Genomic DNA, 17,048 nt, shown 5'->3' with positions numbered 1-17,048 from the left:
CTAACTGACACCGAAATTCAGGGGGCCTGGTTCTTTCCTATGCTGGTTTCTAAGCTATTAGTCTGGGGTCCATGAGTTCCCACCTTGTTATGTCAGCTGTTTCTGTGTGTTTCTGCAGCCTGGTCATGAACCCTTTGCTTATCAATCCTTCCTCTCTAAAACTGGATTCCAGGAATTCAGATCAGGGCTTAGCTGTGAGTCTCTGCTTCTACTTCCATCAGCTACTGGATTGAAGCTCTAGAATGGCATATAAGGTAGTCATGAATCTCATTATAGGGGAAGGGAATTTAGAATAGCCTCTTCACTATTGCTAAGAATCTTAGTTGGGGTCATCCTCGTATATCTCTGAACATTTCTCTTGTGCCAGATTTCTCTTTAAATCTAGAATGGCTTCCTATATTAATATATCTCTTTTCATGCTCTCCTCTATTCTTCCTCAGACTCAATCATTCTGGTCCCTCATGATTACCTCCCCACCCCTTCTTCTTCCCTTCTGTTTCTCCTAATTCCCTCTCCCCTCCCCCCATGCTCCCAATTTGCTCATGAGATCATGTCCCTTTCCCTTTCTCTGGGTGAACATGAATGTCTCTCTTAGGGTCATCTTTGATTCCTAAGTTCTCTGGAGGTGTGGGTTGTAGACTGGTAATCCTTTGCTCTATGTTTAATATCCATATATGAGTGTGTACATTCCATTGTTTGTTTTTTTGTGATTGGGTTAACTCACTCAGGATGGTTTCTTCTAATTCAATCCATTTGCATTCAAATACCAAGATTCCATTTTTTTCTGCGGAGTAATACTCCATTGTGTAAATGTAATACATTTTCTTTATCCATTCTTCTGTTAAGGGGCATCTAGGTTGCTTCCAGATTCTGGCTATTTCAAATAATGCTACTGTGAACATAGTTGAACAGATGTCCTTGTATGAATGTGCATCCTTTGTGTATTGACTAAGAGTGGTATTTCTGGGTTTTGAGCTAGACTTATTCCCATTTTCCTGAGAAACCGCCATAATGATCTCCAAAGTGACTGTACAAGGTTACACTCCCCCAGCAGTGGGGGAGTGTTTCCTTTCTCCAGCAAAAACTGTCATTGTTGGTTTTTATTTTAGCTATTCTAACAGGCACAAGATGGTATCTCAGAGTTGTTTTGATTTGTATTTCCCTGATGTCTAAGGATGTTGATCCCTTTCTTAAGTGTCTTTCAGCCAATTTAGATTCCTTTATTGAGAATTTTCTTTAGTTCTGTACCCCACTTTTTTAAACACTTTTTTATTATATATTTAAATTATAAACAAGCTTGCTTCCCACATTCAGGGTAGAGGGCAGAGGTCCAATACTCTGACGACCCTCCTGTTCCTACAGTTAGAGGCGGGACAAGCACTTCAATGTAGACAGACTCAGGATGGCATGGTTCACACAGATGGGGTCCAGGAGAGTCTGAGAAGGGCAAGCAGAAAGTGGACCAGAAACAGGCCCATGCTCACCCCTCCCCAAGCATGGATGCTAGACTAGTACTGCAATATAGGAAGACTCTGGATGGCTTCGTCAACAAGGATGGATTCACCGTGCACACTCCTCAGGCCAGGAGAGTCCCCCAACTCTGTTCTTAAGACCCTCATATGATTTCAGTCAGACCCACCTTATGATTTAGAACCATTTACCTAAAGTAAGCTAAATATAGACCTTACTCATGTCTATGAAATACCTGCACAACAAATCCTATATGAGATAAATGGCTGCATGGCTGTGGGCATAGCCATAGGCATAACCATCTAATAAAGTTAATTCTCTTAGGTATGCTGAAAGCAAAGACTTCACAAAGTCTGTGCTACATGCCATTGCATTTATTTCCTGTCATTTCAGTGGAAGAGTCATGCTCAGCTTGTCTGAAGCCCTGATTAGGGTTTCACAATACTATAATCAATGAGTTGTCTATGATAAAACCACAGAGGTGGGGTCTGTAGAGACATCCAAAAAAATAATCATGGTGTGATATAAATGGAACCAAGGAGTGGAATAGGGACTTGATTCTGTCATTCTGAGCTCCCTTTGTGAACTTAGGACTTCTATTATGACATATCTGGGATCCAGATCACAAGTTTGAAGATTTTGAGCTCCTTGGTGAGCTACAGGTCCTGTACCTGCACATCTGAGCCCCAGATTTGAAGATTGTGATGCTCATTTACCAGGAAAAAAGTAAATATACCTGGTTTCACACAGAATTGCACTAAACTCCAGTAGTAGCTATTCTTGTTTACTTCTTAAACTTCTTACCAAGAAGTCAAAAGACAAGGACAGATACCAACATCTTGCTCAGATAAATAATCCTGGCCATTAGAAGGTTGATGTTACATACCAAAAGTAGGAATGAACATGTAAATGGCAATTAATATTGCCAGTTTGAAAAGATGTAGAGTCACCGTGGAAACAAACTCTGGACATGTCTGTTAGGGAATTTCTACTTTTTTTTCATTGAGGTAGGAAGGCCTATCATGGCTATGGATGGTATCACTCCATAGGCTGGGATCCTGTCTGAATTTAAAGTGTGAAAATGAAATATAGACTGGCATTCCTTTTCCCATGTTTCCTGACTGCAAATGAAATGTGACTAGCTGCCTCACATTCCCAACACCCAGATGTCCCTGCCACAATGAACTATGTCCTCTTGTAATATGAGCTGAAATATAGTCTTCACAGCAACAGGACAAGTAGTTAATACAATGATCTTTCCAAAGGGGATTATAGGCATATCTGTACATATCTTTCCCCCTGTACTGATACTACATTAAAAAATATCATAGCAGCAGTGCTCTTTAAAAAGGCATGGAGGATAGGGAACGAGGTAAAAGATCCCACCATTATACAAGTATATCACTGAGGCCAACACAGCTGTGACCAACATTGAAGGGAAACTGGAAGCCACAATGTGAGAGCTTGAGAGAGCACAATTGAGAAACATGTTATTTCTTCCATGTAGACTACTGAACTTCATTGTATTTACTTCCTATCAACCACTGGTTGTGAGCCTAACTAACTGTGTCCTTGATCCCTCCTTCTTGTTTTAGGAACACAATCCTACGTGTCTTAACAATCATACTACAGTTTCCTTCCCATACTGCCATCCATTTTGGTAGTGTCACCCAAGCACAGTTGATCAATAACCACCCCGGAAATTCAAATGTGTGTCAGTTTCCCACCACTGTAATAAATAAATATTCAATTTATAGATATAAAAGTTTTGGGTTTTCTTCTGCCTCTTGAACTTGAACTTTCAGTAAGTGATCTGGTAGAGTTATGTGTGTGTGCATGTATGCATGCAAGTGTCTATGTGTGTGTGTGTGTGTGTGTGTGTGTGTGTGTGTGTGTGTGTGTGTGTGTGTGTAGTGAAGACAATGTCAGGGAGCATAAAGATTACCAAAAATCTCACCTCAGATTCAAGAAGCAACGTTTCCATCATACCCTTAAACATAAAACCCTTAGGTCTCCCACTGTGCCACTGGCTTTGAGTAACATATGTAAACACTAAAAAAATCCATTTTTCCCGATAGTGTTCAACCTAGCATGCCAGCTGACATTATTTATGTTTAGCCTATGCAAAACTATCTTCCCAGTGACTGGCACATGTTTGATATATACATGATACAAAGAAAGATAATAAGATAATGGTAAAGATATATGCAAGAGATAGAGACTACAATTGGTTGGGTAGGGAAAGAGATAGGCATATGTATAGAAAGATGATAGATAATAAATCTATCTAGCTAAATATTAGATAGACAATAAATGATAGTCTAGACAGTAGATTGAAAAAAGTGAAATATGGTAGATAAGTTGAGAGATATTAGTTATAAATAATAGATGATAAATACATAGATAGGTAATAGGAAGATAGATATCAGCAGAAAAATCTATCTTCCAGTTCATCTCTATCATCCTTTTATTCAACTGTCTAACTTCAACACTACTATTTATATTCCTACTCTGGTGTGCAGTAATTCACAACACTAAAGAGTCGTGAGGAATCAAGGAAAGTTGGACTTGTCTATCATGTACAACTGCTCTTTCAAAATATCCCTTGTCAGAAGGCACACAATGAACTCTAAGCAGAATTCTGGGCCTCTAGGTCTATGTCAGAGGTTGAGTTTATTATGTGTCACCTTCAAAAAGAGTGATTTCTGTGTGAAGTATCAGCTTAAGACAGCTCTCAAGTTTAAAGATAAAAATACACAGACCTGAGCAGAGGGCAAAACCAAAACCCAACCGCCATAGCAAAGATCTTAAAAATCCAATCCTTTGAACACCATTAAACAGCGAATTCTTCATAATTGTCTCATTTGACAAAAGGAGAAAAACATATTTACTGTGCATCAACCTGCTATTAGATAATGTACCATGTCTTTGGTCAAGGTGACTTGGGCAGTGGAGACCACTGCTCAGAAAGGGTACAAGAAACTGGAAGAGCAAAAGGAATATCTTAATTTGTCATTGAAGACTGAAATTTACTGTCTTTATTGTCATGTCCTATAATCCTTCACTTTTATCTTTGTCACAAACCCTTTCTCTGTACCCATCAAGTAAACAGTGAAGATATTCTAAAAAGTATGCCTGCTCTTTCTTTTGGCATACTTCAATGTTACACTATTGAAACAACTGATCCACCCCAAAATGGAATTTCCCCAGGAGTCTCATGCTTGAAGAAGGTAAAGGCTGTGGCCCTGGTGCCAGCTAGAAGGAATTTGTCTCCCAGGAAGAGATTTCACATATTGCCAGCAACCTGTTGGACCACCTTGTAAGAGAGCTGGAAACAAGACAATGATGGGCAGGACCACAGTTCGACCAGGACTTCTACGCTATACACAACTCTTGATCTCTATTTAAACTTAAAACCACAATATTGGACTTAACTCAAAGAAGGACTTTGAGATTACTGGACACATTTGTCCTCCTTTCCAATATGGTCACATTGAAAAAAAGACTTTCTTTGCTTTTCACTATTATTTGTTTCTTTAATTGACCTATTGAGATGATAGCAATGGCTGGCTTGTGAGGATCTGTAGGGACCCAGTTTCTGAAGCACTACCTCTAGTAACAGATGTAGACTCACATGTCATTTTATTTTATCAAAACTGCTACTGGCCAATCAGATTGCTGATATTTTTAAAGAAAGTCTTCAGGTTTGTGTTCCTTTCATTGATACTCAATAAACTCACATGTTCATCTTTATTATATATTTCCCTTTACTTCTACTGAATTAATTTACTTCTTTCCAAATTCTCTAAAGGGATATGTGGCTAACAATAAGACAATATTATCTAGTTTAAATATTTATTTGGTAGCATCAAATTTCAGACTTATATTGGTTCTGACAATGACAAAAACATTCACAAACTAGTCTAAGGGAGCAGTTTTCATTATTTAATACAGTGATCTGGTTAGTTTTATATTTTCTTTGTTTGCAAACTTGATATTAGCTAGGATCATCAAGGAAAGGAGAACCTTAATTGAGACAATGCCTCCAATGACTGTCTTGTAGGCAACTCCGTGGGAATTTTTTTGAGTAATGACTATTGACATGGAAGGGCCTAGCCTCTGCTAGGACCCTCTCAGACACTCCCCACACACAGCCTTATTAGTAAAAGAAAGGATCTATTATGCACAGTGACATGTTTGGCCATCAGTTATCTGAGAGAGGAAGATAATTTAGTACCAGAAGAGGACTTTTATTTTAATTAGAATCCAACTGTATAGTGTGTGCTTTCTGCTTGGAAGCCTCTGAGAAGAAGCTGGGAGGACTCTGGGGTACTCAGTGGAAGCATGATGGCATTTAAGGAGGTTGTTGCTAAAGGGTTAAGGGTGCATGCTGTGGAAATCTGAGTAATGTCTCGACATTAAACCACTGTGTTGGAGTTGGTATGGGCAGATGCTCAGGTAGGCAGGCTCCATTCAGCTGTCAACAGGCAGCCTCATATCCTCAATGTCTGTGTGAACCCCCAAATGCCCTGGAGTCCTACTTAGCACAATTTCTAAATAGCAAATGCGAATTTAACTTTCACTTTACTAATAAGTTAATTTTCTATTTAGATTTAATATCTTTAGGTTTTATACTAGAGAGAAAACATCTGAGAAAAATAACATTGTCACTTACATTTCTTAATATCTCATTGTATTGACTAGAGCAACTTAAAAGTATGCGCAAAAGTACAGATAATAGCTACTCATGGATTGGGGTAATTGGAACTCTATTAAGCATCACATCAGCTATCACTGATTACTATTGCAATATTACATGGAAAAGAGTGGCATATTATAGGGATTAAAGGCAAGATTCACAGGCTAGCCTGTTGGGTTTTATTTCCTTGTCATTTCTTCCTGCAGATATTGAGAGAACTAACCATTGTACCTGCCTGAACTCAATTTCCTCATTTATAAAATGGAAATAACAATTTGTTGTTGAATTTTTGTGAAGAATAAATGAATGTGAAAATCTACAATCTCTTATGTTATCTCTAAGGGTCAATGCCTGACACTTATGAAGTGCTGTGTAGGTGGATGCTATTATTAAACTTTATCAAATATCTTTGTCCAGTCTCTAAGCTTTAATATAGTGTCATTGCATAGGTTGCAGAATCTTTCTGAAGTATACATTATTTTCACTGGATCTTAGACAACAAATCCAGAGGATTATGAAATATTCTGCATCGATTAACTGTAAAAGGCATAGCAAGTTTTTGAACTATGGGCTGATTAGCACATTGATACATTCTGTGATCTATTATGTTTCTAGTTCAATGTCAAGTTCTTAACAAAACAAAGAAGCATTATACACAGCTCCTGCTCTTCAGAGTCTTGAAACTCCAGAAGTCATTCAGAGCTTCCAGTAAAGAACTCATTTTGCAGGATCACTAGGGAAGACAATAGAGGAGCAGCTGCAGAGAATTTGGCTCCAACAGAAGACCTGAACTTTGAATGTTAAGGAAGTAGCTACCCTGGGTTTCCCTGAAGAGCAGTGAGATATCAGGTGCAGATTACATCAGACAAATGACCCAGGTTATCCCCCTGTAGGGATCTGATAGTTGACTTGAGTTTAGTTTCAATTTTGCAATAAATGACTGCAAGGATTGCCTTGGAAGGTTGCTTCCCCTAAATAATTTGCAGCAATTGGGGAACAGACATATTTGGAACTTCTAAAGTAATGTTTACATTTTAATAATACTTCATTGGAAACACACTATCTCTTGAACTTTGACTTCCCCTGTGATATTCAATACTCTATTCTGAATGACCCTATTATTATTAAATATACCTTTGGAAACTAAAGTAATACTGAAATTCTCTTCCAAGATTACTTCCTTTACATACCTTGTTGTCATTACTGTCAATGGTGATGTGGATGTTGAACTTTCAACTCTTTCTTTTCTTCTAGACAATTGGTAGGTGCTCCTGAAATCACCTCTCTACCTCTCTTGTTTTTTCCATTTTCCTCTACTTCCTTCTTTTTCTTCTCTTCCTCCTACTTTCAGCTCATTGTATCTCTCACAGCTACTTTTCTGCATCGTACTTCAGATAAGGACACTGAGATAGTACAAGAGGGCACACTGATGGCACAACAGGAGAAAGTGATAGCATATTGAGGAACTGGGAAAGCACAATAGAACACAGTGATGACAAAATATGGCACCAAGATGCTGAAAAGAGAAGTCCACAGTAATGACACAATAGGGAACTGTGAGGGCACAACAGTACACGGTGATGATGTAATAGGACACCGAGATGTCAAAAAGGACACAGTAATGACACGATAGGCCATAGTGATGGCATATTAGGTCAGTGTTTTGAGTCAAAAGGGTAAAAAGATGACTCAATAAAGCACAGTAGTTGAAAATGCCAAGTTTATTGCAAAGTAAGACACTTGTGATGACTCAGTAGAGCAGTGTGATGCAATAGGACATTTGGATGGCATAATAGGGCAGACTGTTGGCACAATGTGGGAGAGTAATGGCACCATAGGAAACTATCATGACATAATAGAACTCAACATGGCACAGGATGTTAATAACACAATGTGGCAAAGTTGAAACACAACAGACTACAGTGATTGTACAATAGTACATTATGAAAGTGCAATATGACACTTTGATAGCACAATAGGCCATGAAGATGGCACAATAGAGAACTGTGGTATCACAATAGACCAAAATAGTGGCTTTTGGATGGAAAAATAGGCCACAATGATGATTCTATAAGCCACTGTAATGGCACAATAGCATACTGAGGTGACTCAACACAGCATGGGAACAACACAATAGGACCCATTTATTGCATAAATATGAACTGTGATGGCACTATAGAATGCAATGATGGCACAAGAGGTTATTGCTAACACAGTGAAGCACTGTTATGACCATTAGGCCACAGTGATGACTCAATAGGACACAGAGGTGGCACAATATGATGTAGCGATGGCAAACAGAACGTATTATCAAAAAAAAAATGACGGCACAATATGGTAAAGTGATAGCAAAAGAGGCCACTGGATTGGTAAAATGGGATAGTATTATCGAAACTTGGGACACTATCATGGGATAATACTCCACTGTGGTGCCACAGTATACCTGTGATGGCACAATTGGTCACTGTGATGCTACAATATGAGACCATGATGGCATAGCAGGAAATAGTGATGGAACAAGAAGAAATTGTGTTGGCACAGTAGATTACATCGATGGCATAATGGAAAATAAAGATGTCACAAGAAGGATTTGTAATGGTGTAGTGAGTCACTGATAGGTGAAGACAGCAAAGTCATCGCACATTCAACCACAGTGATGGCAATGCACAAAACTTAAGTCCAAATGGATCAAAGACCTCAACATAAATCCAGCCACACTGAACCTCTTAGAAGGGAAAGTGGGTGGTACCCTTGAACGAATTGGTACAGGAGACAGCTTCCTGAACATAACACCAGTAGCACAGACAGTGAGATCAACAATTAATAAATGGGACAACCCTGTTCAACAAGACAACGTCCGGAGGCATCACCATCCCTGACCTCAAGCTCTATTACAGAGCTATAGTCCTGAAAACAGCTTGGTATTGGCACAAAAATAGACAGGTAGACCAATGGAATGAAATTGAAAACCCAGGTATTAACCCACACACGTACGAACATCTGATCTTTGACAAAGAAGCTAAAAATATACAATGGAATAAAGAAAGCATCTTCAACAAATGGTGATGGCATAATTGGAGACTGGCATGTAGAAGAATGTGGATCGATCCATGTTTATCGCCATGCACAAAACTTAAGTCCAAATGGATCAAAGACCTCAACATAAATCCAGCCACACTGAACCTCTTAGAAGGGAAAGTGGGTGGTACCCTTGAACAAATTGGTACAGGAGACAGCTTCCTGAACATAACACCAGTAGCACAGACAGTGAGATCAACAATTAATAAATGGGACCTACTGAAACTGAGAAGCTTCTGTAAGGCAAAGGACACAGTCAGCAAGACAAAAAGGCAGCCCACAGAATGGGAAAAAATATTCACTAATCCCACATCTGACAGAGGGTTGGTCTCCAAAATTTACAAAGAACTCAAGAAGCAAGTCTCCAAAACACCAAAGGACCCTATTAAAAAGTGGGCTGCAGAACTAAATAGAGAGTTTTCAATAGAGGAGTCTAAAATGGCTGTGAGGCACTTGAGAAAGTGCTCAACATCCTTAGCCATCCGGGAAATGCAAATCAAAACAACCCTGAGATACCATCTCACTCCTGTCAGAATGGCTAAAATCAAAAACACCAATGACAATTTATGCTGGAGAGGATGTGGCGAAAGGGGGACACTCCTCCATTGCTGGTGAGAGTGCCAACTGGTTCAGCCACTTTGGAAATCAGTATGGAGATTCCTCAGAAAAATGGGAATAAACCTACCACAAGACCCAGCAACTCCACTCTTAGGCATATATCCAAAAGATGCCCACTCATACAACAAAGATGTCTGTTCCACTATGTTCATAGCAGCTCTATTTGTAATAGCCAGAACTTGGAAGCAACCTAGATGTCCCTCACCCGAAGAGTGGATAGAGAAAATGTGGTACATCTACCCAATGGAGTACTATTCAGCAGAAAAAAAATAATGGAATCATGAGATTCGCAGGCAAATGGATGACAATAGAAGAAACCATCCTGAGTGAGGTAACCCAGTCACAAAAAGAGAAACATGGCATGTACTCTCTCATATATGGATTTTAGACATAGATCTGGGGAGTGCCAGCCTACAATTCTATGGCCAGAGAGTCTGGGAAACAGAAACTTCATTTAGTGGCTGATCGACGAAGAGGCAGACTCCCTTGGTTAAGTACTGAGCTGAACTCAAGAAAGCCAGTAACAGAGAGGGAGGACTGATGATCAAAGGGATTAAGACTGGGCTGGTTTAACCCCCAGAAACAGCTGACCAGACAAAGGTTAACTCTTGAACCCCAGGCATCAGCCTGGGAAGCCAGCATGGGACTGATCAAGACCCCCTGAATCTGGGTGTCAGTGAGGAGGCCTAGGGGATCTATTGAGCCTTGGGCAGCAGATCAGTACCCATCCCAAGTATACACACGGACTTTGGACTCCCATAGAACAATGTGAGGTGCACTCTCACCCTGAACTCTTGGGGAAGGGTCTAGGCCCTGCCCTATATGAAATGACAGACTATGGACACCCCCATGGAGGGCCTCACCCTCCCTGGGGGAATGAGGGGATAACGGGGGGAGGGGGGGTTGGGGGGAGGGCATGGGAGGAGGGGAGGGAATGGGAGAGGGACCTGGAACTCACTTGTGAAGCAACCTCGTTTCTTATCTAAATTTAAACTGGAAAATAAAATATATATATATGTATATATATATATAAAAGAAAAACATGCAATTGATAATCCCACTTTACCAACAGGAAAAAGAAACAATGAGAGGAAAAGCACATACGATTCCACCAACAACAACCATTACAAAACAAACAAAAACAAGCAATCAATGGTCATTAATATCACTCAATATTTTTTTTCTTTTTAAAAGTATGTGTTTATTTTTTTACAACTGAGTTCTTACATTTATTTTTATTTATTTTTATATTTTATTTTCCAGTTTAAATTTAGATAAGAAACAAGGTTGCTTCACAAGTCAGTTCCAGGTCCCTCTCCCTTTCCCTCCCCTCCTCCCGTGCCCTCCCCCAACCCCACCCCCGTTATCCCCTCATTCCCCCAGGGAGGGTGAGGCCCTCCATGGGGGTGTCCATAGTCTGTCATTTCATATAGGGCAGGGCCTAGACCCTTCCCCAAGAGTTCAGGGTGAGAGTGCACCTCACATTGAATATCACTCAATATTAATGGTCTTAACTTGTCCATAAAAAGACACAGGCTAACAGAATGGATTCGAAGACAGAAGACATCCTTCTGCTGCATAGAAGAAACACACCTCAGCTCCATAGGCAGATGGTATTTCATATTTAAGGGTTGGGAAATTTTTTCCAATCAAATGGACCCAAGAAAAAAGCAGAGGTAGCAATCCTAATATCTAATAAATTTGACTTTAAATTAAAATCAATCAAAAGAGACGAAGGAGGTCATTTCATACTCATCACAGGAGAAATCAAACAAGGTGAAGTCTCAATTCTCAACATAAATGCCTCAAATACAAAGGCATCCATGTTTGTAAAATTAACATTACTAGAACTCAATTAAACACATTAAAACCTCACACACTCATAATGGGAGACTTCAACATCCCACTCTCACCATTAGACAGGACTACCAGACAGTAACTTAACAAAGAAACAAAGGAACTAATAGAAGTTTTGACACAATTGGGTCTAACAGACATCTGTAGACCATTACATCCAAACACAAAAGAATATACCTTCTTCTCAGCGCTACATGGAACCTTCTCAAAAATCAACCACACTTGGCAACATAGCAAACCTCAGCAGGTACAAAAAATTATAATAGCTCCATGTATCTTATCAGACCACCATGCTCTAAAGTTAGAATTCAGCAACAACACAAATTGCAGAAACCCTGTAAACTCATGGAAATTGAATAATGTGCAATTGTACCTTTCCTGAGTCAAAAAAGAAACCAAAAAGTAAATTCTTCCTAGAATTCAATGAGGATGAAGACACAACATACACAAACCTATGTGACACTTTGAAAGCAGTGGTAAGAGGGAAGTTCCATAGCACTAAGTGACCACATGAAGAAACTGAAGAATAGTCACACTAGAGAATTAACACCACAACTGAAAGCTCTAGAAAAAAGGAAAGCAAACTCGCCCCAGCAGAGCAGATGCCAGGAAATAATTAAATTGAGGGCTGAAATCAATGAAGTCGAAACTAAGAAAATGATACAAAGAATCAATATAATTAAGAGTTGGTTCTTTGAGAAAATCAACAGGACACACAAACCTTTATCCAAAGTGACTAAACAACAGAATGTAAACATATAAATTAACAAAATCAGAAATGAAAAGGGAACATAAAAATAGACAGTAAGGAAATCCAGAGAACCATCAGGTCATATTTTGAAAACATATACTCCACAAAATTCAAAAATTTAAAGGAAACGGACAATCTTCTAAGTAGATATCACTTACCAAAATTAAATTAAGAACAGATAAGCAATTTAAATAGCCCTATAACACCTAAGGAAATAGAAGCAGTCATCAAAATTCTCCCAACCAAAAAAAGCCCAGGACCAGATGGCTTCAGTGCAAAATTTTTCCAGAAATTCAAAGAACAGCTTATACCAATTCTCCTCAAAGTATTACATGCAATAGAAGCAAAAGGGTCTTTGCTAAACTCTTTTTACCAGGCTTCAATGACATTGATACACAAGCCACACAAAGACACAACTAAGAAAGGGAACCTTAGGTTAATATTCCTCATGAACTTTGACACAAAAAGACTCAATAAAATACTGACAAATGGAATCCAAGAACACATCAGAAAAATCATCCACCACGATCAAGTAGGTTTCATCCCAGGAATGCAGGGATGGTTCAACATATGAAACTCCAACAATGTAATCCACCATATAAACATGCTGAGAAACAAAAATCACACGAACATGTCACTGGATGCTGGAAAAGCCTTTGACAAAATCCGACACCCATTCATGATAAAGGTCTTGGAGAGATGTGAGATAACAGAAAAATACCTAAACCTAATAAAAGCTATATAGAACAAATCAGTAAACAGCATCAAACTGAATGTAGAGAAATTCAAGGCATTTTCTATAAAATCAGGAACAAGGCAAGGCTGTCCCCTCTCCCCATACAATCGCATACCTTATTGTACTGTTACAGTGTCCTCTTGTACTATCACTGCACTATTGTTCAATTACAGTGTCATACTGTGTCATCACTGTGTCCTAATATAGTATCATTGTTGTCTATTGAGTTATTATAGCATACTATTGTGCTATCACAAGCCCTCTTCTACCAGCCGTCTTTTCTATGGTGACAATAGTGTGACTTATTGAATAATCACAGTACCATATTGTTGTAGTTAGGATTATCTTTGCTACAATGAAACACCACAACAAAAAGCATGTTGAGAAGGGACAGGTTTATCTGGTTTACCCTTTCAAATATCAGTCCATCACTGAAGGAAATCAGGCAGGAACTCAAATAGGGTAGGAATTTGGAGACAGGATCTGACACAGAGTTTATGGAGGGTTACTATTAAGTGGTTTGCTTATTCTGGCTTGCTCAGTCGGCTTTCTTATAGAACTCAGAACCACCAGCTTAAGGATGGCACCACCCACAATGAGCTAGAACCTTCCCCATCAAACATTAATAAAATGCCAGAGAGGATTGCCTAAAGCTGGATTTTATGGAGTAATTTTCTTAATTAAGGTTCCCTCATCTCAAATGACTTTAGCTTCCATCAAGTTAACATAAAACTATCTAGCACACCTATCATGGCACCACCTTATCTTATTTTGTCATCACTGTGGAATATTGTACCACCAGTGTGTCATATTTTTTCAACATTATGTCCTATCCTGTTCGTCACAGTGCCCTATTTTGCCAACACTGTGTTCTGTTGAGGCAGAACAGTTCCCCCCTCATGCTATCACTGTGGTCTATTGTGCCATCACAAATATATCTTGCACCTTTAATGTGTCCTATTGTCCCATCACAATGTCATATCGTGTTGTGATTTTCCTATACAGAGTATTCATAGTGACCTATTATGCCCTCAGAAAAAACATCTTACACTTTCAGTGTGTCCTATTTTGTCATTACAATGCCCTAATGTGCATCCACTTTTGCCTATTGTGCTGTCACAGTATCCTATAGAGCTTTATTCAGTCATTACAGTGCCTTATTATCTCATCACACTGTAATATTTTGCCATTATTTTAGAATATTGTGCCATTACTGTATTCTATTGTGCCATCACTGTTCCCTATTGTGCCAAAGCTTTTCTGTAATGAGTTATCACAGATTCCTATTGTGCCCATACTGTGTCATATGGTACTGTGATTTTCTCATATTGAGGCATCACAGTGACGTATTATGCTATCACAAAATCACTTTACTCCTTCAACGGATCTTAATGTGCCACAATTTTGTCTTATTGTGCCATCACAGTGTCCGATTATTGTACATTTGCTTTAGTCTATTGGGCCATCACTATGATCTATTAAATAATCACAGTGCCCTCTTACTATTACAGTGTACAATGGACACTATAGAATAACTCTTCTTGTTTTGATATATAATCATTGTGCATTATTTTATCATCACTGTGACCTCATGTGCCATCACAGTGGCTTACTGTGCTACCAAAATGTCATGCAATACCAGTGGTACACTATCACCATGGCAATTTGTGATATCACAGTGTCTTAATTTATGATCACCTGGCCATTTATACTGTTTCATGTTGTCATGTCACCATTTCCTTTTCTGACATCACCATAACCTATTAATTCACCACAGTAACTGTTGTGCTCTGTCCATCATTGTCTGCTTCTGAGTCATCCCAGCACACTATTGTGTCATCACAGTGTCTTCTTATGTGCCATTACTGTGAATTATTGTGCCATCACAATGCCCTGTTGTACTGTCAGTGTGTCCTATTGTTCCATCACATATCCTTTGCGATACCACTTTGCCCTATTGTGTCAGCACAATTCTCTATTGTCATATCACAAAGTTCTATTGTGGTATTACAGAGCCTTATTGTGCAATCATTTGGTCTGTTGTGCTATCACTTTGTCATATTGAGTCATAAAAATGCCAAGAGTGACCTACTATGCCAACACAAATCCACATAAGCCTTCAATGTGATCTCTTTTGCTATTACTAAATCCTTTTTAAAGTCATCACAATATCTTCTTATGTCATTATTATGTCCTTTTGTCTTATCACTCAGGAGTACTTTGCAATCATTGTGCTCTAATGTGCTATCATTATGTCCTTAATTGATCACAATGTGCTATTGTCCTGTTTTACTATCCCTGTGCCCCACTGAGTTGTCATATTGTTACTTTGTATCATCACAGTGTCTTGTGATATTTTGTGCCATATTGGCTCATGGCCTTGGCCTATTATTTTGCCATCATTGTGACATGTTGAGTCATTACTTGACCCTCACCTGTGCCAACATATAGAATGTCCTCTTGCACCATCACTTTGCCCTTCTGTACCATCATTCTGCTCTCTCTTCTCATCTCGGGAACCACTTATGTCATCATTGTGCTCTATTGTACCATCTCAGTACCAGTATGCCATATCATTTTCCTGTTGGGATATCATGTTGCTCTTTTGTCATATCATTGTTCTATCATTTATTATATCAGTGACATTGGTGCCCTCACTATGCCTTTTTTCTCAATATATGTTTTTATTTAAATTATAAACATGCTTGCTTCACATGTCAATCCCAGCTCCCTCTCCCAACCCTCCTCCCTTGCCCCTCTACCAGCCCCCCCAAGACCTCACCCAATCCCCAAACCATTCACCAGGCGCTCCATGCGGCATCTCCAGAGTCTATCACTTCATCTGGGGCAGGGCCTAGGCCCTCCTCCATGTGTCCAGTCTGAGAGAGGTTCCCTCCATATGGAATGGGCTCCCAAAGATCATTAGTATGCCACTGATCTACTACCAAAGGCCCCAGAGATTACCGAGGCCTCCTCACTGACAGCACATTCAGGGGGGGTCTGGATCAGTCCCATGATGGCCTCCCAACCATAGAGTCTAGGGTCTTTGTAAATTTTGGAGATCAGCCCTCTGTCATGTGTGGGGTGAGTGAATATCTTTTCCCATTCTGTGGGCTGCCTTTTTGTTTTGTTGACTGTGTCCTTTGCCTTACAGAAGCTTCTCAGTTTCATGAGGTCCCAGTTATTAATTGTCTATCTCAGTGTCTATAATATAGGTGTTATGTTCAGGAAGAAGTCTCCTGTGCCAATTCATTTAAGAGTACCTCACACTTTCTCTTTTCAGAGGTTCAGTGTCGCTGGATTTCTGTTGAGGTCTTTGATCCATTTGGACTTAAGTTTTGTGCATGGTGATAGATGTGGAACTATCTGTAGCCTTCTACATGCCAATTTCCAGTTATACCAGCACCATTTGTTGAAGATGCTATCTTTTTCCATTTTATAATTTCAGCTTCTTTGTCGAAAATCAGGTGTTCATAGGTGTATGGCTTAATATCAGTGTGTTCAATTTGATTCCACAGGTCTACATGCCAATACCAAGCTGTTTTCAGGACTATAACTCTATAATAGAGCTTGAAGTCAGGGATTGTGATGCCTCTGGACGTTGCTTTCTTTTACAGGGTTGTCTTGTCTATCCTGAGTCCTTTGTTTTTCCATATAAAGTTGAGAATTGTTCTTTCAAGGCTTGTGAAGAATTGTGCTGGAATTTTGATGGGGATTGCATTGAGTCTGTAGATTGCTTTTGGCAGCATTCCCATTTTTAATACATTGATCCTACTTATCCAACAGCATGGGAGGTCTTTCTATCTTCTGGTGTCTTCTTTAATTTCTTTCTTTAATGA

Source organism: Mesocricetus auratus, unplaced genomic scaffold (assembly GCF_017639785.1).
Source record: "Mesocricetus auratus isolate SY011 unplaced genomic scaffold, BCM_Maur_2.0 Super-Scaffold_100676, whole genome shotgun sequence".
NCBI lineage: Eukaryota > Metazoa > Chordata > Mammalia > Rodentia > Cricetidae > Mesocricetus > Mesocricetus auratus.
Note: the sequence above shows the minus strand (reverse complement) of the source record.